This window comes from Balaenoptera borealis (assembly GCF_965194805.1).
Source record: "Balaenoptera borealis genome assembly, chromosome: 3".
NCBI lineage: Eukaryota > Metazoa > Chordata > Mammalia > Artiodactyla > Balaenopteridae > Balaenoptera > Balaenoptera borealis.
This window is the reverse complement of record NC_138866.1, coordinates 31,326,756-31,352,927: the sequence shown is the minus strand read 5'-3', so window position 1 is coordinate 31,352,927 and position 26,172 is coordinate 31,326,756. Positions and strand designations below refer to the sequence as shown.

Here is a 26,172-nt window from a genome sequence, read left to right as displayed (position 1 = left end):
AGCAAACTGAGAGGTGAGTAAGGAGCGCATTTCTATCCTGATTTACTATTCGGGGCGGAGTGGTGGGGAGGCGGGGGAGCAGGTAGGGATAGGAAAGGTAAGACATAACTGAATTTATATTGTCAAGGAAAAATGAAAACTAAGATCTCCTGCCATCTCAGAAAATCTCACCGAATGTAGAAAAAAAATTATATTATTCAGTAAGCCCTGAACCAGACTGGGATGGGTGTCACAGGCAATTGCTAATGCGATTGCAAAGAAAGAAATCTCACCCTTCTTTATAGACAAGCAGATACAATCCATTACGTGCATGTTCTCATGTAATAGTACTACGTAACCACACCGTTTGCTGTACCTTCTTTGGTAGGTCACGCTTGGGGTAGCCATTTGTGTTCGTTAATTGCCATTATCGAAGGGAAAAAGAAAACTTTTCTATTTCTGTGACAAGAAGGTACTTTTAGCTTGGAGCAACGAGCCTAGGCTAACTTCTATGGTGCGAGGATATGGGGCACTATCTTCCTGGATATTTAGATTTCAAAGAGTTGGCTCCCAGGACCTTAAGAAAAACTACTGAGTTGTACCTGGTAAGAGGCTTGTTTAGCTTTTAAAAAGACTTATATACATATAAAAGAGATATAGGAAGGATTTATAATTACAAATTTGTTCAAGAAAATTCTCTATGAAAGGGTAGAGGGGTAAAGGTCTCTTCCTTTTGGTAACAGGGAAAACAGGGAAAATTCAATCTTTTAATTTTTTTAAGTCCCTGCAGTAAGACTGGTAAACACAGTAGCTTCTGGTTTATTTAATCTGAATTGGAATGCCTTAATTGGAATTGAACTTTTCAATCTTCCATCAATCCCTGTGGTCTAACTCCATGTGGTTTCTCAAACCAGAAGCTACTGTGTTTATCAAACAAAACAAGAAAGAGGCAGATTAGGCAGGAAGGCCTCTTATTTGCCAATCCTGAGAGAAGTTAATATGGAATAGTGGAAAGAACACAGGAGGTGATGTTAGAAGACCTGATCTCAAGTTTCAGCTCCATCTTCCAGTTGTCTGGCTTTGATCAGGTAACTTAATATCTCCCAATTGTGTTTCCCCATCTTAAAAAGGGCATGATAATAGATCTTTAAAATGTTTTTGAAAAGAGTAAATGAGATGAAAATTTTAAAAATGACTTCTCAACTTCAAACTCAGATTCATGCCATCCTCAACTTCCAGCCCTCCTCAACACGTGTTAGTTGAATGAGTAAATAAAGTGATCATAATAAAAAACAAAGTATGATAAGTGAAAAAAAAAGTAAGTAGGTGATATTGGAATGCCAAGAGAGAAGACATCGCATAGAAATGGGAAAAGAAAATCAAGAAACTCATTAATGAAGAAATTTTGAAGAAAAATAAAAGTTTCTTGTAGACTATGTGGGGGTGGGGGAGTCATTACTCTGTACCTGGGAAGATTGCCCTTTTCACCTGAGCCCTCAGTTTCAAAAGAAACACAAAGAGCAGTAAAAGAAAAATGGTCACCAAATAAGTTTAGGAAGTGCTGGTAATAAGTGGAGCAACAGAAGGCATGTAAATAGTCTTTATACCTTAATGTAAGTATAGTTTTTAAGAATGAGGAAACTATAATATGTAGGAAGGCAGATAACAGAGGAAATAGGAGTTTCCACTAAGAGAAAACAATTGAGAAAAGCTATGGAATCAGGGTAGTCATGGTGTTACTGAACACAAGTGCATGTGCCAGATGACGCACAGTGAGGCCAAACAATACCAAAACGTTGGAGCTTGGAACAGAGAATGGTTTATTGCAGGGCCATGCAAGGAGACGGGTGGATCATGCCTTAAAAACCCCAAACTCCTTGAAAGCTTTCAGCAAAGCGCTTTTATAGGAAAGGTGAGGGAGGGGCGTGGTTAGTTGTTGCAAACTTCTTGGTGTCAGATCCTTTGTTCTTGAGGTCAGGTCATGGTCAGGTGATGGTGTTCCTGTAAATTTCCACCAAACAAATGTTATTCTCTGTTCTGACAAGAAAGGGCAAGGTCCCAAGGCATAACTTTCACCTTTCACCCTCCGAGGTCCAGGTCCTGGCTAAGAGGAGGGGGTCCCTGCGGGGGCCAGTTACCCTGCCCAGGAGCGTTCGTCCAGCACCCAGTCTGGGTCCTCCCGCCAGTACCCAGGTCCAGCTAAATAGGCAGATCTCAGCTGGCAGTGCCCTCGGCCAGGTCCCCAGTCCCTGCCCAGCCATCATCACTGAGGGAACCAGGTGCCTAGGACCCAACTGGTCCTCAGGCGCGTCAGGCTGCCTAAATGGGGGTAGGGAGCCAGGTCCAATGGACTGCAACCCATGCAGACTGCCACTGCCATTAGGTCGCAGAGGTGGGGATGGGGGAGAGGTTCATCACCACCTCAAGGCCTGGGCCTGGCCAGTGGGTGACCTTGGTGAGGCCTATGGGGCCCTGCAGGACACAGCCCCCTGCCTGTTCCCTGGGCCTCCCAGCTCACCCACCAGCCTGAGGCCAGGTGAGCTGTAGGGCCCGAGGGAGAAGGCCAGGATCCGCCTCTTACCTCACTCTCTGCCTGGTGACCACCACTCACCCGAGGGTTGGCCTAATGGGCCCCCTAACCACCATGCTAGTGGGCTCGCAGTAATGGCTGCCTGCCAACGGCTGTACGCCCCGCTCTATTACAGTTCCCCCCTTTTCTTTGATATTCCTCAACCTTGAGGAGAACATGTAGGTATGTTTTGGATAGAGTGGTTAATCATGAACTTGGCAGAAGAACCCGGTTTTAGGGGGACTTGGTTTCAACCTCCAATTCTGTTTCACACTTCCCCGAGTCTTTCAGGGAATGGGGTGATGACCGCTCTAGCTACTTCCTGCTAAAATGGGACACAGTCCTACCTTGATTTGGGGCATGGATACCGAGTTGGAAATAATCCCAAGTTCCAAGTCCTGGATCCAAGTCTTGTATAAGAAACATCTCATTCCCTGAGAAATTCAGGAGAATAAGCCTGAAAACCAGTATGGACCTGGTATACTGGGGGAGACTTGTTGCCACGTAGCCAGACTCACAGAAGTATAATTTACCAAATTGCTTTAAGTCATGAGGAACTTGATGGGAAGGGCTTCCCTATATCTGGAGAACACAGATAAAAATCAGTAATATTCCAGACAAAACGCATAATCATTATAACCATATACACCAGTTTACTCAGTAACCAATCCTTTTGTTATATTTTTATGAAGCCATCAAGTCTTCCATTAGTATTTTAAGTTTCTTACCCAGTTCAGTGGTATAATCTGAAGTTTATTAGAGACCTGCACTTATCAAAAAAGTCCTCCCTATGAATCTTCTTGAAGATAAAGCACTTTTGCAAAGCATCAGCTTAACTGTCTATTAAAGACTTAAAAAGGCAAGGTTAAAGATCTGATCACAATGTGTTGACAAAACTTAATTTGCTATGATATAACCAGAGTTATGGCTGATGGATTATACCAGGACATATGTACATTTCAGAAACTTTATATAATTTGTAGAATATCTATAGTAGTAACATTTATCTGTACAGTATAATAAAGGAAGGCTTACCACTCCTTTGATAATGCTTCCCATGTAATTAAACGTACCAAATAATACTAGTTAAATATTCCTCCTTGAGATGCCTTAGGGGCCCCCTAACAAATCCCAAAGTTAGCTGGAGGTCAAACGAACTTTAATTAAAATGTGATATTTGGGAAGTTTGTCAAAAAGTTTCAAAACACTTGGTCAAATAAGATCATCAGTCACTGTAAGACAATACTTGTTTCTTATCCAAAGCGAGAAGAGAACTTAAAAGCAAATACAGATCACTTAAAGGAAGAAAGTTCATATAACCTGTTATCAAAAGCAGCATTCGAGGTAAACTTGTTCTCTTAGCAGAGAGGAACCAAATCTAGTCTTGCACCAGCTTACTTTTAATATCGATAACAAAATCCATTTACCTAAGTTTAATCTAATCTCAGCCTGATCATGCATAAAAGTCCTTTTTTACTCAAAACATATATCCTACTTTCCTACTGTAAACTGAAATGTTTTAAAAAATTATTTTAGTAGCTTTAATTACATATTTAGATTAGAATCCTCAACTCTTAATTACCTTAATTTTTAGTGAAAACCAAGAGGCAAGTAATTGTGAACTGTTTGTCATACCAGAATTTTCTGATTGGAAACTTATGCTTTGGTTTTCCTCTCCTAAGAAGGCAAAGGTAGGTAAACTTAGATTTTCCCAGCAACCAGTGTTCCAATATTTTATCCTATTTGAAATGACCTAGATGGTCAATGAATTCTTGCCATTTAACTTAGTTCAGTTTCAAGTTACCAGTTTGGAGAGGCTATTTTAGATAGACTTAAAGTTTCATCATATGAAGTTATTTTTCTTGCTGACAAATTTGCAACAGATATAAGGTCTTATTTGATCTCTAAATAACCTAGGTACAACAGAAGTATTATACTTAACAAACCAACAAGCTTAAACTAGCTTCAGTGCCAGATATCAATTCAGTACTGAACATTTCCCAGATCACGAGGACCTGAAATTCATTTTGGCCAGCTTTCTAAACATTAAGAAGTATTTCATTTGTAAGCACTTACTTTTGAGTCAATTAAATAGAGCTCATTTACAAGTTAACTTAGCCGTATTATAACTGAAAGTGGTCCGGTTCTGGAGAATGCACCTCAAGGGGCTGCATTCAGGAAACAAATTTGAGTTTCCCATAGCCAGCACACTTACACACAAGACAAATGCAAACATACACAAGGAACAAAATCTAATTCCTGCAGGACAAAAAAGGGTGAAGGTCAACAATTTCCTCAACTTTTTCTTTTTTTTTTTAATTTATTTTTGTCTGTGTTGTGTCTCCCTTGTGGTGTGCGGGCTTCTCATTGTGGTGGCCTCTCTTGCTGCAGAGCACAGGCTCTAGGCATGCGGGCTTCAGTAGTTGTGGCTTGCGGGCTCTAGAGCGCAGGCTCAGCAGTTGTGGCGCATGGGCCCAGTTTCTCCGCGGCATGTGGGATCTTCCCAGACCAGGGACCGAACCCGTGCCCCCTGCATTGGCAGATGGATTTCCAGCCACTGCACCACCAGGGAAGCCCCATCAACTTTTTCAAACAAAGATCCCTCTTTTTAACAACAAACAACATGCAAATGGAAAGATAGGGAATCATGACCACATGTGTCATGGCAATTGATCTGGCAAACGCAAAACCAAAAAAGAAAAAAACACCAAAGAACAGTTGGAATAAGTTAAATTTACTTAGTTAACTCTGAGCTCTCTCCTAGAAATATTTTTATTTTCTCAGGGTCAGAATTCAAAAAAAAGTATTTCATCAAGCCAGCTTTCTCTAACTACATATGCAAAAAGAACCAGTTTTGGAATTTCAAAAAGGTTTCATCTTAACCAAATTTTCTGCAGAGTCTAAAGAACATAGTGGCCACACAGTGGTAAAAAAATATTCTTTCTTACACCCTAGGGGTGTAACCTCTATAAGATGGAATACAGCTCTGCTTATCATGGCAGGTGTTATTAAATATCAAACAAACAAATGCAATGCAAAATGGTCTCTCAGGATCACAGTTCCCTAGCACCAAAAAGGAGATTCCCACCCATTGCAAAGGGAAAATCCCAACCAATGTTCCAACACAGGTGAAACCCAACGCAATAAGGAAGGATACGTGGTGTCGTCACTTGTGAGCTACGTTATTCACCAAAGACGTCTCAACTAGCCAATACAAGTACTGATTCACACACATACAACATAACAAATAACAAACATGGTCCCACAAACAAAAGCACAAACCAGAGTGGCTCACCCCAAAATGACACACACAAAAACACAAACAACAAATAAGCTACAGTCACACAGACAGAAAATCAGAGGAGGTGTAGTCTAAACTTCCACTTCCATTCACAGATCAAGGCCTCCAAACAGAGTGGCCCAGCTCTCAAAAGTGAATGGACCTAAAGTGGCTCACTTCCTGCAAGGGAAGCAGCCCAAATGGAGTGGAGAGAATTTCCAGCCTGAACAAGGGGGAGCGACTTACCCCAACTGACACCAAATGTGGACCATAGCTCTGGATGTTTCTCTGCTCCAAACAGCCTTGTGCTGTGGGGCGGCTAATGCCTGTCAGGGAGAGTCCCTCCCAGTTCCCCAGAGCAAAATGAGCTCCAGCACCTGCTGGGAACTTGGGAAGGGGCTGCCCCTGGCCGGGGTCAACCTGCCATGGGAACAGACCTCCTGGCTGGCTCGCGATAATGAGCATTTGGGGAAAAGAAAATAGAACATAATCTATGAGTGAAAAAGCAGAATGGGTTGGTAGGTGATGACACAAAAAATAGGCTAGAAACAGATCATGAAAAAAAAAACACCAGTACAGAGATATACACTTAATTCTATATGCGATAGGCTAAGGAAGTTTATTTCTCTCACATTAAAGAACTCTGGAAATAGACAGTATAGGACTGATATTGAGGCTCCTCAGTCACCAGGCATCTTAAATTATCATGATGAAAATAGAATTACTAATCCCCTATACCTCCTTTAGTCTTTCCTCTTCCTGGGTAACTGGATTTGCCCAATTCAAATAAAAATATTCAGAATAATTCTTTTATTTTCCCCAGCTTCTAGTATTTATTTTTAGTTGAAGTATAATTGATTTACAATATTATATTTGTTTCAGGTGTACAACATAGTGATTTTATATTTTTATGTTATAAAATGATCACCACAATAAGTATAGTTACCATCTGTCAACATACAAAATTATTACAATATTATTGACGATATTCCCTATGCTGTACATCCCCATGACTTATTTATTTTATAACTATAAGTTTGTACCTTTTAATCTCCCTCATCTATTTTACTCACCCCAAGGCCTTCCTCTCTGCAATCACCAGTTCTCTGAGGCTGTTTATGTTATGTTTGTTCATTTGTTTTGTTCTTTTAGATTTCACATATAAATGAAACCATATAGTATTTGTTGTTATCTTTCTGATTTATTTCACTTAGCATAATACCCTTTAGATTCATCCATATTGTTGAAAATGGCAGGATTTCATTCTTTTTTATGGTTAATATTCCATTAAATGCACACATACCCACACATATATCTCACACATCTTTTTTATCCTTTCATATATTGATGGACACTTAGGTTGTTTTCATATCTTGGCTACTGTAAATACTGCTGCAGTGAACATAGGGGTGCCTATATCTTTTCAAATTAGTGTTTCTGTTTTCTTTGGAAAAATACCCAGAGGTGGAATTCCTGGATCGTATGGTATTAATTTTTTGAGGGACTTCTATACTGTTTCCCATAGTGGCTGCACCAATTTTGCACCACTGTTGTCCCAACCACCAGTGCACAAACCTTCCCTTTTCTCCACGTCCTTGCCAATGCTTGTTATTCCTTGTTGTTTTTGTTTGTTTGTTTTGTTTTGTTTTTTGCTTTTGTTTTTTGATGATAGCCATTCTGACAGGTGTGAGGTCATATCTCATTGTGGTTTTGATTTATATTTTCCTGATGATTAGTGATGTTGCACATCTTTTCATGTGTCTGTTGTCCATGTATATGACTTCTTTGGGAAAATATCTATTCAGGTTCACTGCCATTTTTAATCAATTGTTTGTTTTATTTTTTGATGTTAAGTTGTATGAGTTCTTTGTATATTTTGGGTATTAACCCCTCATTGGATATATCATTTCCAAATATCTTTTTCTAATAAGCAGGTGGCCTTTTGTTCTGTTGATAGTTTCCTTTTCTGTGCAAAAGCTTTTTAGTTTGATTAGGTCCTATGTGTTTATTTTTTCTTTTGTTTCCCTTATCTGAGGAGACATATCAAAAAATGTTGTTAAGACTGATATCAAAGAGCATGCTGCCTATGTTTTCTTCTAGAAGTTTTATGGTTTCAGGTCTTACATAAGTCTTTAATTCATTTTGAGTTTATTTTTGTGTATGGGGTGAGATAATCCACTTTGATTACATGTGCCTGTCCAGTTTTCCCAACACCATTTATTGAAGAAGCTGTCTTTTCTCCATTTATATTCTTGCCTCTTTTGTTGTAGATTAATTGCCCATTTAACTGTGGATTCATTTCTGAGCTGTCTATTCTGTTCCATTGATCTATGTGTCTGTTTTTGTGCAAGTACCATACTGTTCTGATTACTGTAGCTTTGTAGTATAGTCTGAAGTCAGGGAGCGTGATTCCTCCACCTCTGTTCTTATTTCTGAAGATTGTTTTGGCTATTTGGGGTCTTTCGTGTTTCCATACAAATTTTAGAATTATTTGTTTTAGTTGTGTGAAAAATGCCATTAGTATTTTGATAGGGATTGCATTGAATCTGTGGATTCCTTGGGTAGCATGATCATGTTAACAATATTAGTTCTTCCAATCCAAGAGTATGGTATATATTCCAATTTTTGTACGTCTTCAATTTCTTTCATCAGTGTCTTATAGTTTTCCTGAGTACAGGTCTTTTACCTCGTTTGTTAAATTTATTCCTAGATATTTTATTTTTTATGTGATTATACATGGGATTGTTTTCTTAATTTCTCTTTCTGATAGTTTGTGTTAGTGTATAAAAATGCAACAGATTTCCGTATATCAATTTTGTATCATGCAACTTTACTGAATTCATTGATGAGTTCTAGTAGTTTTTTTTTTTTTTTGTGGTATCTCTAGGATTTTCTGTATATAGTATCATGACATCTGCAAACAGTGAGCTTTACTTCTTCCTTTTCAATCTGAATCCTTTAATTTCTTTTTCTTGTCTGGTTTCTGTGGTTAGGACTTCCAATACTATGTTAAATGAAAGTTGCAAGAATGGGCATCCTTGTCTTGTTCCTGATCTTAGAGGAAATGCTTTCAGCTTTTGACCACTGAGTATGACATTGACTGTAGGTTTGTCATATGGATTTTATATATTGCGATATGTTCCCTCCACACTCAACTTTGTTGAGATTTGTTATCATAAATTGTTGAATTTTGTCAGAAGCTTTTTCTGCATCTTTTGAGATGATCATATGATTTTTATTCTTCAATTTATTAATATGGTGTCTCACATGGAATGATTTGTGGATATTGAACCATCCTTGCATTCTACAAACAACATATGCTGGAGAGGGTGTGGAGGAAAGGGAACCCTCTTGCACTGTTGGTGGGAATGTAAATTGATACAGCCACTATGGAGAACAGTATGGAGGTTCCTTAAGAAACTAAAAATAGAATTACCATATGACCCAGCAATCCCACTACTGGGCATATACCCAGAGAAAACCATAATTCAAAAAGACACATGCACCCCAATATTCATTGCAGCACTATTTACAATAGCCAGGTCATGGAAGCAACCTAAATGCCCATTGACAGATGAATAGATAAAGAAGGTGTGGTACATATATACAATGGAATATTACTCAGCCATAAAAAGGAACGAAATTCGTCATTTGTTTAGACGTAGATGGATCTAGAGACTGTCATACAGAGTGGAGTAAGTCAGAAAGAGAAAAACAAATATCGTATATTAACGCATATATATGGAACCTAGAAAAATGGTACAGATGAACCGGTTTGCAGGGCAGAAATCAAGACACAGCTGTAGAGAACAAACGTATGGACACCAAGCGGGGAAAGCGGCGGGGTGGTGGTGGTAGGGGTGTGATGAATTGGGCGATTGGGATTGACATGTATGCACTGATGTGTATAAAATTGATGACTAATAAGAACCTGCTGTATAAAAAAGTAAATAAAATAAAATTTAAAAATTAAAAAAAATCGTAGCAATATTGTTTTGGATCCACCTCCTACAGTAATGAAAATAAAAACAAAAATAAATGAATGGGACAGAATCAAACTTAAAAAGCTTTTGCACAGGAAAGGAAACCATAAAAAAATGAAAAGACAATGTATGGACTGGGAGAAAATATTCACAAACAATGCTACTGACAAGGGCTTAATTTCCAAAATATATAAACAGCTTTTACAATTCATAACAAAAAACAAACAATTCAATCAAAAAATGGGCAGACCTAAACAGACATTTCTCCAAAGAAGACATACAGATGGCCAATAGGCACATGAAAAGATGCTCATCATTGCTAATTATTAGAGAAATGCAAATAAAAACTACAGTGAGGTACCACCTCACAAGTGTCAGAATGGCCATCATTAAAAAGTCTACAAACAATAAATGCTGGAGAGGGTGTGGAGAAAAGGGAACCCTCCTACACTGTTGCTGGGAATGTAAATTGGTGCAGCCACTATGGAAAACAGTATGGAGGTTCCTCAAAAAACTGAAAACAGAGTTGCCATATGATCTAGCAATCCCACTCCTGGGCATATACTCAGAAAAAACTATAATTCGAAAAGATACATGCACCCCTATGTTCATAGCAGCACTATTTACAATAGCGAAGACATGGAAACAACCTAAATGTCCAATGACAGATGAATGGATAAAAATATGTGATATATGTGTGTGTGTGTATACACACACACACACACACACACACACACACACAATGGAATATTACTCAGCCATTAAAAAGAATGAAATAATGCCATTTGCAACATGGATGGACCTAGGGATTAAGTACCTGGAGATTATCATAGTAAGTTAAGTAAATCAGAAAGAGAAAGACAATTGCCATATATCACTTATATGTGGAATCTAAAATATGACACAAATGAACTTATCGATGAAACAGAAACAGACTCACAGATATAGAGAACAGACTTGCGGTTGCCAGGGGGGAGCATGGGGGAGGGATGGATTGGGAGTTTTTGATTAGCAGATGCAAACTATTATATATAGAATAGATAAACAATAAGATCCTACTGTATAGCACATGAAACTATATTCAATATCCTGTGAGAAACCATAATGGAAAAGAATATGAAAAAGAATATAGATATATCTGAATCACTTTGCTGTACAGCAGAAATTGACACATTTAAAATCAACTATATTTCAATAAAATAAATTTAAAAATATACTCTAGATTTTTTTTGAGTATATAAAGATTTCTCTCTTTATTTAACCATAAAATAATTTGTTAATCTTGCACAAGACATGCAACAGAAAATAAGCACATTCAGAGATAGGTATGTTTTAAAATAGTAAATATACCTCTATCTAATTCTTTCGTTTTTATTTTATTTTATTTTATTTTATATTGGAGTATATTTGATTTACAATGTTGTGTTAGTTTTCAGGTGTTATAGCAAAGTGATTTAGTTTTATGTATACATATATCTATTCTTTTCAGATTCTTTTCTCATATAGGTTATTACAGAGTGTACATATTCTGAATCTTAATCCCTTATAAGATATATGGTTTGCAAATATTATCTCCCATTCTATGGATAGCATTTTTACTCCGTTTTTAGCATTTTTTGATGCACAGAAGTTTTCATTTTTGTGAAGTCAAATGTGTCTATATTTTTCTGTTTTTAACCTGTGCCTTTGACATAATATCCAGGAAATCATTACCAAATCCAATGTCATGCAGCTTTTGTCCTACGTTTCTACTAAGAATTTTATTATTTTAGGTCTTACATTTAAGTCTGTAATCTGTTTTGTGTTAATATTTGTATATGGTGTTAGGTAAGGGTCCAATTTCATTCCTTTGCATGTGGATATTGTTTCCCTAGTACCATCTGAGAAATGGCTATCCTTTCCCCATTTAGTGGTTTTGACACCCTTGTCAAAAATCAATTGACCATATAAGTGAGGGTTCATTTCTTGGCTCTCTAACCCATGCCATTACTCTCTATATCTGTCTTTATGCCAATACCACACTGTTGCAATTACTGTAGCTTTATAGTAAGATTTAAAATCAGGAAGTGTGAGTCCTCCAGTTTTGTTCTTCTTTTTCAAGATTGTTTCGACTATTCAGTGTCTCTCAAGATACCATATGACTTTTAGGATGGGATTTTCTATTTCAATAAAAAACATAATTGAATTAGATAAAGTTTACATTGACTCTGTAGATCACTTTGGTAAGTATCGAAATTTTAACAATATTAAGTAATTGAATCCATGTACACAGGATGTGTTTCCATTTTTTTATGTCTTCTCATATTCTTTCAGCCATGTTTTGTAGTTTTCAATGTACAAGTCTTTCATCTCCTTGTTGAAGTTAATTCCTTAGTAATATTTTATTCTTTTTGACACTATTGTAAATGAAATTGTTCTTGTCATTTCCTTTTCAGATTGTTCATTGTTAGTGTATAGAAATGCAACTGATTTTTGTGTGTTAACTTAGGGTCCTGCTACTTTGCTGAATTAGTGTATCAGTTCATTTTTAGTTTATTAGTTTATTATTATCATATATTAGTTCAGATAGTTATTTTGTGGGATCTTTCGGATTTTCTACATATAAGATCTTATCATCTACAAGCAGATAATTTTATTTCTATTGTACTTTGGTTACCTTTTATTTCTTTTTCTTGCCAAATTGCTCTGGCTAGAACTTCCAGTACTATGTTTTTTCTTTTTTTAAATTAATTAATTAATTAATTAATTAATTTCTGGCTGCATTGAGTCTTCGTTTTTGCGCGCGGGCTTTCTCTAGTTGAAGTGAGCGAGGGCTACTCTTCATTGTGGTGCGAGGGCTTCTCATTGCAGTGGCTTCTCTCGTTGCAGAGCGCAGGATCTAGGCGCATGGGCTTCAGTAGTTGTGGCTCACAGGCTCAGTAGTTGTGGCTCCCAGGCTCTAGAGCGCAGGCTCAGCAGTTGTGGCACACAGGCTTAGTAGCTCCACAGTATGTGGGATCTTCCCGGACCAGGGCTCGAAGCCATGTCCCCTGCATTGGCAGGCAGATTCTCAACCACTGCACCACCAGGGAAGCCCCTCCAGTACTATGTTGAATAGAAGTGATAAGCAGGCATCTTTGTATAACTCCTGATCTTAAAGTAAAGCCTTCAGTCTTTCAGCATTGGGTATTATATTTTCTGTGTGTTTTTCACATATGGCTTTTATTATGTTGAGGAAATTTCCTTCTATTCCTAGTTTGTTGAATGTTTTTCATGAAAGGTTGTTGAATTTAGTCATATGCTTTTTCTGCTTCAATTGATATCATCCTGTGGTTTTTTCTTCATATATAATATATAATAATTGTAATATGTTATCTATAGTATATATAAAATCTATTCATATACCACATTTATATATATATATATATATAGGGGTATTGATAGAGTTTCATATATTGAAATATCCTTGCATTCCAGGAATAAAGCTCACTTGGTTATGGTGTATAATCCTTTTAATATGCTGGTGAATTCGGTTTGTTAGTATTTTGTTGAGGATTTTTACATGCATGCTTATAACAATATGGGTCTGTCATTTTGTGTTTTGCAGTGCCTTTGTCTAGTTTTGTTATCAGATAATGCTGGTGTCATGGAATGAGTTAGGAAAAAATTGAATTCCAAGGGCAGGCAAGGTTGAGGATGGTCCAAGAGAGAGGGAAGAGTCTTACTCTGGAGCTGCTGGGTGGGTGGAGGGCATTCCAGGTCAGAGAGGTGCTCCCTGGTAGAGCCTGCATTTGTGTGGAGGTTTTCAATAAGGAAGGAATGATTGGGATTCCTCACGGGGGGTTAGATGCAGGCCGGGGGCTGCAATTATTGGGATAGTTGCTTCAAATTTCCTCTGTTGATGTTCTTATATATGTTGGTAAGAACTTATTTACTGTGTGTGTAGTGTGTTTAAACATTTAAGTTTTATGAGATGCTCTCTCCTTGCCTGCCCTCCTCTTCAATTTTTTGGAAGGTTTAAAAAAAGATTGGTATGAGTTTTCTACTTTAAATGTTTAGTAGAACTCATGCATGAAGCCATCAGTTCTAGGGTTTTTTTTTGTCAGGAGATTTTTTATTACTGAGTCAATTTCCTTAATAGTTACAGGCCTGTTTGGGTTTTCTGTTTGTTCATGATTTAGTTTTAATAGGTGTGTGTGTTTCTCAAAATGTGTCAGTTTCCCCTAGGTTATCCAATTTGTTGACCTACAATTGTTCATAATACTCTCCTACACTCCTTTTTATTTCTGTAGAATCAGCAGTAATGCCCCATATTCTTATCTGCTTTTAGCAATTTGAATCTTCTCTCATTTTTCCTAGTTCATGTAGAGAAAAATTTGTCAAATTTTTGGATCTTTTGGAAGAGCCAACTTTTGGTTTCATTGGTTTTCTTTATTTTTTTCTATCTCTACTTTGTGTGAAAGGAAACTGTAGTGATACTGATGTAATACACCATATTAATAGAATGAAGGATAAAAATCATATGATCATTTCAACAAATGCAGAGAAAGCACTTGCAAAATTCAACATCTTTTTATGATAAGAAGAACTCTCAAAAAATTAGGTATAGAACGAATGTACCTAAACATGATAAGGCCCATATATGACAAGCCCACAGCTAATATCACACTCAATAGTGAAAGGCTAATAGTTTTTCCTCAAAGGTCAGGCACAAGACAAGGATGCCCACTCTCACCACCTGTGTTCCATATAGTATTGGAAGTTCTAGCCACACCAGTTAGGCAAGAAAAAGAAAGAAAAGGCTTCCAAATTGGGAATAACACAGTAAAACTCTCTCTGTTTACAGATTACATAAACTTATATATAGAAAACTACAGTGGAGAAAAGGGAACCCTCTTGCACTGTTGGTGGGAATGTAAATTGATACAGCCACTATGGAGAACAGTATGGAGGTTCCTTAAAAAACTAAAAATAGGGCTTCCCTGGTGGCGCAGTGGTTGAGAGTCTGCCTGCCAATGCAGGGGACACGGGTTCGAGCCCTGGTCTGGGAGGATCCCACATGCCGCGGAGCGACTAGGCCCGTGAGCCACAATTACTGAGCCTGCGCGTCTGGAGCCTGTGCTCCACAACAAGGGAGGCCGCGATAATGAGAGGCCCGCGCACCGCGATGAGGAGTGGCCCCCACTTGCCACAACTAGAGAAAGCCCTTGCACAGAAACGAAGACCCAACACAGCCATAGATGAATAAATAAATAAATAAAAATTAAAAAAAAAAAAAAAAAAAAGAACTAAGGCAAGCCTGAGCGGAGCCCTGAGGCTGGAATGGCTCTTTAGATAAAAAAAAAAAAAAAAAAAAAAAAAACTAAAAATAGAACTACCATATGACCCAGCAATCCCACTACTGGGCATATACCCTGAGAAAACCATAATTCAAAAAGAGACATGTACCACAATGTTCCTTGCAGCACTATTTACTATAGCCAGGACATGGAAGCAACCTAAGCGTCCATCGACAGATGAACGGATAAAGAAGATGTGGCACATATATACAATGGAATATTACTCAGCCATAAAAAGAAACAAAATTGATTTATTTGTAGTGAGGTGGATGGACCTAGAGTCTGTCATACAGAGTGAAGTAAGTCAGAAAGAGAAAAACAAATACCATATGCTAACACTATATATGGAATCTAAAAAAAAAAAAAAGGTTCTGATGAACCTAGGGGCAGGAGAGGAATAAAGCTACAGACGTAGAGAATGGACTTGAGGACACGGGGCTTGGGGGAAGAGTAAGCTGGGACGAAGTGAGAGAGTAGCATTGACATATACACACTACCAAATATAAAATAGATAGCTAGTGGGAAGCAGCTGCATAGCACAGGGAGATCAGCTTGGTGTTTTGTGACCACCTAGAGGGGTGGGATAAGGAGGGTGGGAGGGAGACGCAAGAGGGAGGGGATATGGGGATATACGTATACATATAGCCGATTCACTTTGTTATACAGCAGAAACTAACATAACATTGTAAAGCAATTATATGCCAATAAAGATGTTAAAAAAAGAAAGGAAAAAGAAAAAAACTGTAAAAACTACAACAAAAAGTGTTAGAACTATAAACAAATTCAGTAAATTTGCAGGTTACAAAATCAACATTCATTTCTGTACACCAAGATCAGTTGCATTTCAGACTTTCTGAGATATAAATTAAGAATATAACCCCTTTACAATAGCTTCAAAAATAATCAAATACTTAGAAATAAATTGAACCAATAAGACAAAATAGCTATACACTGAAAGCTATAAAATATTAATGAAAGAAATTGAAGAAGAAACAAGTAAATGCAAAGCTATCCCATATTTATGGATGGGAAGCATTAATATTGTTAAAATGTCCATACTACCCAAAATGATCTACAGATTCAATGAAATATCTATCAAAATTCCAGTGGTATTTTTCACAGAAATAGAATAAATAATCCTAAAATTCATATGAAACCACAAACAACCCTGAATAGCCAAAGCAATCTTGATAAAGAACTAAACTGAAAGCATCACACTTTCAGAATTCAAACTATATTACCAACTATAGTAATCAAAACATAATGTTATGACATAAAAACAAATACATTCACCAGTGTAAAAGAATAGAGACACCAGAAATAAATTCACACATTATGGTTAAATAATCTTTGACGAGGACACCAAGAAAAAACACAACGGGGAAAGGACAGTCTCTTTAATAAATGGTGTAAAAAAAACTGGATAATTACAAGCAAAAGAATGAAATTGGGCCTTTAGACCATACACAAAGATTTACTTCAAATGGATTAAAGCCTGAAATGTAAGACTTGAAACCGTAAAACCCCTAGAAGAAAATATAGGGGAAAAGCTCATTGATATTGGTCTGGGCTATGATTTTTTAGATCTGACACCAAAAGCACAGGCAACAAAAGCAAAAATAGACAGTGAGTCTACGTTAAACTAAAAGGCTTCTGCACAGCAAAGAGAATAATGAACAAAATGGAAAGGTAGCCTATGGAATTGAAGAAAATATTTTCAAACTATATATCTGATAAGGGATTAATATCCAAAATATATGAAGAACTCATACAACTCAAAAGCAAAAACAAAACAAAGAAAAAAACAAACAAAACCCCATTAAAAATGGGCAGAGAAACTGAATAGACATTTTTTTTCTACAAAGTTGTACCAGTGGCCAGCATCTCTGAGGATTAATAAATACAAAGCTGAGTGTCTGTACTTTATAAACACTTCTCCATTCTACCTAGAGCTCTGGCTCTATCCATCTTCCTCCTGCTAAGTAAGCTCCAGATGAGTCTATTTTATGCTGTTTTACATACTGATGCTTTTTGCTCAGTCTCTGCCTCATAGGGTCTCTTGCTGTCTGCCATAGACATCAGCCCACCTTTCGAAGGCCTCATTACTCCCACCACACCATGTCCATGTGCAGAAAGCAACCTTGCAGATAAAGTCCAAATGGAGATGGAGATCTCAAACAGGTCAATCCTAGGCTCTAAGCATTCAACTTTTCCCTGCCTCTCCTCCTCAATGTCCCTTGCTTTTTCTTTCCTGGTTAAGAGGAGTACAGAATCTTCCTGTAGGCAGCAGTCACACTCTGGGCTTCCAGGAAGAGGAAACTAAATGAAAGAAAGGAGAGGCAGTATCTGGGGACATTTTCACTTAAACTCCACTTTCGCTTCTGTAAGCCTCTTTCAATTGAAGTGACTATGCATGTATGTAAATGTTTGATATGTAAACATGTGATTATACACACACCCCTTATTTGGATCAGAGCTGAGATGCCAGCTGTGAATGAGATGCATTATTCTAAGGGCCTTATCTATATTTACTTTTTTCACCCTCCCAGATAAGGAAAATGAGACCCAGAATGGTTAAGTAACTTGCCCTAGGTAGAGACTAGTGTCAAGTTAGAGGAGACTTCCCAACAAAGCTTCCTTTACTGTCATTGAATAGATGAGGATATGTAACACAGGCTTAACCACATCCTTGGCTTCATGTGTAGCTTAAGGATCTATAGGAAATAACTTTATTGGAGTTTCTACTTGGAATTGGGATATAGCCATACCTACCTAATGGTTGGGGTAGCCAAGCCATTGGGAGGGAGAGAAGGACCCCATAATGATGAAGGAACCAGACACCCTGCGTTGGAGTCAGCAGCGATGCCTGAATGGCAATGGCAATGAGTCTACCCTTGAACACGCCTTCAGCCAGCAACCCCCACTCCTTTAAGCAAGCATGTGTAAACCCAGGGGGAAGAGTGGACACTACATTAAAGCGCTGTGCCACCAGAGCCTAAGCAACTCCCCTTCCAAAAGAGTTGAATACAAAAGGAAGTGCCTCCTTACCAACAGCTGATTCAGAGGTGAGTAGCTCCGGGTGGCAGCAAGATGGAGAGCAGGTACCCAAATCCTAACCGGAGTTGGAGCACAGCAAGGTAGCACCACCACACTGGGAGTGTCAGGAGAGGTGGTCAACCCAGGATGGTAGATGTGCAGAGGAGAGAGAGTGAGAGCTGACAGACTCAAGATGACCACAGAACAGAAATGCAGAAGAGGCCCTAGGAAACCAGCTTCTAAGCTGACATCCTCCAGAGCAGAGGGCGAGTTCTGATGATGTGTACCATGGCCCTGCCCTTTGGGGAACACCTAAGAGACACGCATGAGGAAAGCCTATGATCCTGCCATTTGCCAGATGGGGGCTGTTGAAGACCAAGGAGCCAACTGCTCAGATGATCATATCCAGGACCCCTAACTGGGATGTCCTCAGGTACATTTATGTTCTGGATGCACAAATATATACATGTATGTGTGTACATATAACATAATTTCTTTCCGTGTAAGATATATGCTTTAACGCCTTCCTTTCTTGAGTCTCAGTTTCCTCTTCTGTAAAGTCAGATCATACTTCGATTCCTTTCAGCCCTACTGTTTTGTCTGAGTAAGTGATTTGGGTATTTTGCTGAAAATCTTTCAACAAAGATCACTATTCTTCTATAATGGCCCTCATTTCTGTTTGTTAATTCCCATCCTGGTGGCCACCCCCCAGGTTCATATCCTTACCCCCTTATTCCTGGACTATCTGCTCGCCGGTCTCTCAATTTCACCCCTCCCTCAAGTGATTACTACCACATTCCTCTTTTCAACCCTACACTGTCAACGAATTGTTTGATTCTGAAATCTTCAGGGGTTCCCAATGCCAATGTGAAAAAGGTTCTCCACAGTATGACCTTAACCAACTTAGTTTTCTCACTCCAGTTACCACTCCATTTCTCTACCTCCCTCAACTGCAAAATATTCCTCAGAAGTTTTCTATATTAGCTGTTTTCACTTCCTTACTTGCCATTTTGTCTTTAATCCACTCCAATTTGGCTTTATCCCTGCTCCTCCTCTGAAATGACTTTCATGGATGACCTTCATGTCGCCAAACTCAAGAAAATAAGAAAGAGCTGCAAGCTAGAAAAAAATGAAGCATAATGGGTTTATGTAAGACAACAGGGTTTTTGAAAAGCATGAAGTCAGCATTGGTAGCATATACTATATAAAAGAGGGTAGATAAAATTGAGAAAGTATTGGATTTAGAAACTAGTGGGTCACTGATGATACCAGTAAATGGGTAAGGAAGAAGCTGAAGCAACAAATTCGATATATTTTTTAAGAGGTTCATAAAAGAAGGAAAAGAGAAAATTATTAGTGTATACCTGGTACTTTAAAACCCTCTTCTGTATGTTGTTCCATAAAGATTACTAATATTTATCAGAGGATACAGTCCACTTTGAAGTTATTATAGTAATTATGGGACATATATAATAATATGCTGTTCTTTACATAATATTCCTACAAGGAAAAGAGGATGTATAATATTTACTTAAGTTCATTCCAGTAGTTTTGTTGTGTTCAAGAATATTGAATCCAATATTTTCTGTCCGCTTGACTCCAACTGTGCCAACAGGTCAATTAGTATATTTGACAGGCCACCAGGGATAAGGTTTATAACCCTTCCCAAACACAGACTATTTAGTGTTTTAAATTAAGTGGGCTCTCTCCTTGGCCTCATTAGTATAATTAACTCAGATTGGAAGGCCTACCTCGTGTTCCAAACCTTTATCCAAATTATGCTGTTTATGGACAAGACTGAGGATTGCAAAAGCAAACAAAGTGCCCAAGGTCACACAGCAAATAAAGAAAGTTATCTGGATTCCAACTGGGGTATAACTAATTCCAAGACCTAATCCTTCCAGTGTTATGCTACTGTCTACTTGCATTCCCTTGAGCAATGGAACAAGACCCCATTCGCAGGACACTCAGTGTAGAACGGGACACAAATACATAAAGAACACAATTGGATATCATATATGCAGTGATATACAAAGGGTACGTACAAAGAGCTGTAGAAACACAAAGGATACCTTGTAGTTTTGATTTGGATCTCTCCAATAATTAGCCATGTTGAGTGTTTTTTGGCTATCTGTACATCTTTTTTGGAGAAATGTCTATTTAGATCTTCTGCCCATTTTTTGACTTTTTTTATTGAGCTGCATGAACTGTTTGTGTATTTAGGAGATTAATCCCTTGTTGGTCACTTCATTTGCAAATATTTTCTCCCATTCTCTGGGTTGTCTTTTCATTTTATTTATGGTTTCCTATCACCTCACACCAGTCAGAATGACCATCATCAAAAGGTCTACAAACAATAAATGCTGGAGAGGGTGTGGAAAAAACGGAACCCTCCTGCACTGGGGGTGGGAATGTAAATTGGTACAACTGTTATGGAGAACAGTATGTAGGTTCCTTAAAAAACTAAAAATACAACTACCATATGATCCAGCAATCGCAGTCCTGGGCATGTATCTGGAGAAAACCATAATTCGAAAACATACATGCACACCAATGTTCACTGCAGCACTATTTACAATAGCCAAGACATGGAAGCAACCTAAATGTCCATCAACAGAGGAATGGATAAAGAAGATGTGATACATATATACAATGGAATAGTACTCAGCCATAAAAAAGAATGAAATAATGCCATCTGCAGCAACAGGGATGGACCTAGAGATTATCATACTGAGTGTAGTAAGACAGACAGAGAAAGACAAATATCATATGACATCACTTATATGTGAAATCTAAAAAAAAAATGATACAAATGAACTTACTTACAAAACAGAAACAGACTTACAGACTTCAAAAACAAACCTGTCGTTACCAAAGGGGAAAGGTTGGGTGAGGGATAAATTAAGAGTTTGGGATTAACATATATACACTACTATATATAAAATAGATAATCAACAAGGACCTACTGTATAGCACAGGGAACTCTACTCAATATTCTGTAATAACCTAAAAGAATCTGAAAAAGAATGGATATATGTATATGTATAACTGAATCACTGTGCTGTACACCTGAAACTAACACAACATTGTAAATCAACTATACTCTAATATAAAATAAAAATTAAATTATAAAAAAAGAATCATCTGAAGGTCTTGTTAAAATACTGGTTCCTGGCCCCTTTCCCCAGAGATTCGGATTAGAAGATATGAGGTGGGGTCTAAAATTTGCACTTTTAACAAGTTTGCAAGAGATGCCGTTGATGCAGGTCCAAGTACCACCCTTTGAGAAGTACTGCTCTACTTCAGTGCTTCTCAAACTTTCCTATGGGAATGCCACTGAGAGCAGTGAAGGGGGAACTAGACCCCTGAGAGAAGTGGGGCATGGGATAAACGAACTCATTAAAAACTCAGAATTCCGTTGGGAAAAAAAAAGAAAAGAAACACAAAGGATAACACAGCTACCACTTTGGGAGTCCCTACCATTTGGCAGACAGGGTGCTAAACACTGTATATGTCCTTACAACAACTACGTGAAATACGAATTAAGCCCATTTCACAAGCTAGGAAACTGACTCATGGAGATGCCGAAAATTGTACAATTATTAAGTAACTAGATTTAGTCCCAGTGATCCTGAGAAGAGTCATGGTGTAGTAAGTAGAAGAAAGCAGGCTTTGTAATCACCCAGATTTAAGTCAAAATCTGCCTCTGATATGTTAATTTTGTTGCCTCCAGCAACCCTCTCACCCTGGAGAAGGACTGCCTAAAAACTCCCAATCCACGGACCAGTCTTCTGGCCCTGTGCATTACACATACCCTGCGGTCTCCATCCGGCCAAGCCTAAGACCCCACCCCTTCCGGAATCCCGCTGGACACTTCTTCCTCCAGACTCTTACTCTCTCCTCTTCAATTACATCACCACCGTGGGGACTCCGAGGCGAAGAGTCTCGTTCTTGCGCAAGGCGCCCATCATCGCATGGGCAAACATGATGCCCTGCCAGACAAGCCCTGCGAGGCCTCCCGAATCCCAGAGATTTAGAGTCCCTCCCAACAAGGACATCACAGACTCCTGGCCTTAAGGCGGCCTCTTTGTTCGTGGCCCTCTTCAGATACGCCTCCATCAGGCAAAAGCAATCAGTCCATCATCACGTACTCATATATCTGTCCTGAAATTGCAGCGTCCACAGTTCGGTTCCAGCATGTGGGCTTGCAATTGGGATTTAGAGGCTCATATTGAGTTCGCCCTCCCCAGCAAACTGACAGGGAAACTGGTAACTCTCATGTTCCAGGTCTTGACCAACCTCTTCTCAAAACACTCCCTAGCACATAGCTGCTAGATAAAATCAGCCAAGAAAAAAAGTTGGTTTGGAGCTAGTATATTAACAGCCTTTATGACTATTTGTGGGATGGGTAGTTTACCAGATTAAAAAAAAAAAAGTGCTATGAGAGTTTAGGTTGAATGGTAATTGGTGTAATGTCTTGGTATCAGTGAACCATTAATGCTAGTGCTTTTACTGCCAGATAGCCTATAATCCTCAGTCATTTATGAATGTCTAGTTTCCACTCCTTCAACAACCACCCAGCACACTTTTCTGTGGGTCATTAGAAGGCTAGAGGAACACAGAGATGAAAAGATGATCCCTGCCTTAAAGAGGCTGGCAATCTAATGGGCATGCAAATGAACATGTGCCTGGAGTACATCCGTAGCTTGGGAAACAGCCCCATGAGTGCCATTTGCCAGGGTGAGTCAGAGAAAACCTCACCTACCAAGGGCTGTTTGAGATGACATAACAGTATAGAGTGCAGGTGACAGACTCACATTTCCCATGCTATCACTGAAATCTTTCCATCTGTTCCTGCCTCTCTATTGCCACCGAAACATTCCTGGCTTAATCCCTTATCATCTTTCCACCGATTAAAGTCGCCCCTAAGTGGTCTCCAGAGAAGAAACTCCTGATCTCCCTCCTGCCTTTGCGCTGATCTAATAATAGCCATGTCAACAGAACTACAATGTCAAATATGGAGGAAAAAAGAAAAGAAAGAAACTTACGATTTTCAAGTCTATCTTTCACACTGCTGAAAGTTACGTAAAAGATATAAATGATGATGGGATTCTCCTGCTTTTGCCTTCAGTGTTCATTCTGATTTTCTTAGCAGGGAATATCAGGCTTTTTGTAATATGACTTTGACCCGACTTCCTGCCACTACCCCCTATTCACTCCATAACTCCATCCTGGAGGAGACACCATTCCTCGAGTATTCCATGAACTTCCGCAACTTCAAAATGCAGCTCCAAGGGAACCAGGATCATGAAGCCTCCCCTTCTCTGCAGGTGGTGTAAGTTAATCCTTCCTCAGAAACCTGGACTCATATATATCACAAGGCACATATCTCAGTCTGCTTATTTTTAATGTATAAAGTCGGTGACTTCACAATGCATTGATATAAGCAACATGAAAAGAGGAGACAGCCTTACTGTTTCAATCCCCAGCATCTAGAAAAGTCCCTAGGATATGGCAAGTGCTTAATAAATGTTCACTGAATGAATAATGATGTAGTTGATTTCATTAAGTCTTCTATGTCAGTGCCTTGATCAAGTGGGTGCTGTGAAGGAGCTTTGAGGCACACTTTGTTTGAAGGCAACTTCTTCCCTGTTTTGGAAAAAACACAGCTGGAATGAGCCAGGTAGGTGAGTTGAGGTTTTAAGGCCTCTGATTCCATACTGCCCATTAGAATAGCCTGAACTATACCAAGTGGGGCCTCTTTGACATCCTTGGAGTTGTACACTTGGGATAAGCACACTCTCTAGGGCACAAAAATGCACAGCCACTGCAAAAAGGCTTAATACACGTTGGGAAATGTTTCTGAAATTTTAGCACAGGATTGTTCAAAACAATCCTCTTCATAGCTGACTCCCTAGCTGCCTTTAATTTTACTTCTTTTGCTGCCCATGTGCCACATTCTACATTTCATCTGCCTGCTTCTTTATTTAGATGTGAAATGTAAGAACATCTGAAGGAAGGCTTTGGCTCCAATCAGATGCATGCCTCAACCCAGCAGGCAGAGAGATACTTGTATGCAAGTCAGATCATGTCATTCTTCTGCTCAAAACCCTCCGACAGCTCACCATTACCTTTAGAGAAAAGCCAAAGACTTGAAAATAGCCAGAAAGCCTATGACCTGTCCCTTCTTCCTCCCTTTACCTCTCACTTCATCTCTCCTGGTCCTCTCCCTCTGAATCACTTGGCTTCAGTACTACTTACCTCCTATGTTTCTCCAATCACACTCCCAATTCAGGACCTTTGCGCTGGCTGTTTCCTCTGCTTGGAATCCACTTAACCCAGATATGCACATGACCAATTTCCTTACTTACTTCAGATGTTTAGTCAAATGTCATCTTCCCTATTTAAAATTTTAACCTGCTGTCCTTCCCCCTGTAGATTCCCAAATTCTGTCATCTTTCTTTACTTTTTCCCCTATAACACTCATCAGTTTTTAACATACCATAGAATTTAGTTATTTACATGTTTATTATGTCTACATCTGGCTGCTAGAACACCAGGTCCCTGAGAGCAGGGATCTTCTTCTGTTGTTAACATTGTTGTATTCGAAATGGGAGACATTCGAAATGTTGCCTGGCTCATAGTAGTCACTCCATGAATAGCTGTCACATTAATTAATCCTTTGCCATCTCTTCTCTGCTGGAATTTGTCCGTAGTAGAAGCCCCCGATCTGCCTGACTGGTGACTTCCTAACATTTTATTCAGTCCAGGATCTCTAATGTTTTTGCTGCCAATAAAGCGTTTTGTGCCTTTCCTTAACCTCACGGTGATACAAAGAAAAAGTGATCAGCAATTGCTTTGCAAAATTCCCACAGTTGGGGACAGTATTTAAGTCAGCCTCATCCTGACCAGCCTCAGACGAAATGTTTCCATTCCTAGCATTTTTTTTCTTCATACAACTTATTTTCACACTGTAACCATTGTGCCTATCAGAAACATAATCCCTACTACCCAGGTGTACTTTTGTGCATCGCAATGTACCATAAAACTGATTTGAGCAAAGAGGCTGGAACCTGAATTTAAATCTGATATCCATTAGTGATGAGATCAAAGTGAACTTAAATGAGCCCATTCCCGGCAAAAATTCAACGAAAATCATGGTGAGTCAGGGTGTATAACCTTTGAATTCACCTGATTTTTATGTTACAGAGATTGGAATTAAGCGCAGGCTAATTCTCTTTTCTAGAGAAACAAAGTATAATTTGGCTCAGCACCAGGGATGCCCTCCAGTCATGGTATTACAGTTCCTTGTGCTAGGGATCACAGCTAAGCCTGCTCTCAGATGTTGGAGGCAGGCAGCAGAGTTTGCCCAGCAAACCTTCAGAGACTTCCTCTCCTCTGACTTGTCAAGTGCCAGGAACTGGTCTCCAAAAGAGAAGAACTGTTCTACGCTGGTACTCTTTTTCCAGTCCCCTCCCCTATGCCTCGTTGTCTACCTGATGCGGCAGCACTGGAGCTTTGGGGCAGATACAGCCATGAGTGATGGTGAGTAGTCTGGGAATGGCAGTGTGAAATGTAATTTAAGAAACCAGCTCCATTGGGGGGGGTGTACATTTTTCATAACAGGTAAAAGAATAAATAGTCACAGGACTTTGATTTCACTGGATATGGACTGGGATATGAAATGAAGCAAATGGGGCTTGGGATTTGGGAGTGGAGCCAGATGGGTTGGAGGTTGAGAGGTAAATGCTCATTTTCTACCCATTACAAGTTCCAGCAAGACACCCACCTACCCACACACAAACACACACACACAAAAGAGCACAGTGTCACAAGACCACAAGACATGTCAGTGAAATGAAATCCATTCCCTCCTTGAGGTCTGTGATCTGACACAGATCTGGGACAATCCCTAGAGATCTAATCTAGTCACTTAATGTTCAGGAAGATAATGAAATGGAGCCCAAGGAGGTTAAGGCTAATCCTGGGATCTCACACTGGACTCCC

The 26,172-nt window shown here is 38.9% G+C and overlaps 1 protein-coding gene and 1 long non-coding RNA gene across 3 annotated transcripts in view; one reads left to right on the top strand and one right to left on the bottom strand.

The window, feature by feature from the left end:
- Positions 1–26,172, bottom strand: part of SYNJ2BP (synaptojanin 2 binding protein) — an 81,459-nt gene that overhangs the window by 39,251 nt on the left and 16,036 nt on the right. The window lies entirely within an intron of this gene.
- On the top strand, positions 2–26,172 carry LOC309625195. The gene is made up of 4 exons (XR_014242378.1): positions 2–13; positions 18,524–18,598; positions 23,318–23,500; positions 24,157–26,172. It is a non-coding gene; the product is annotated as an uncharacterized lncRNA (long non-coding RNA).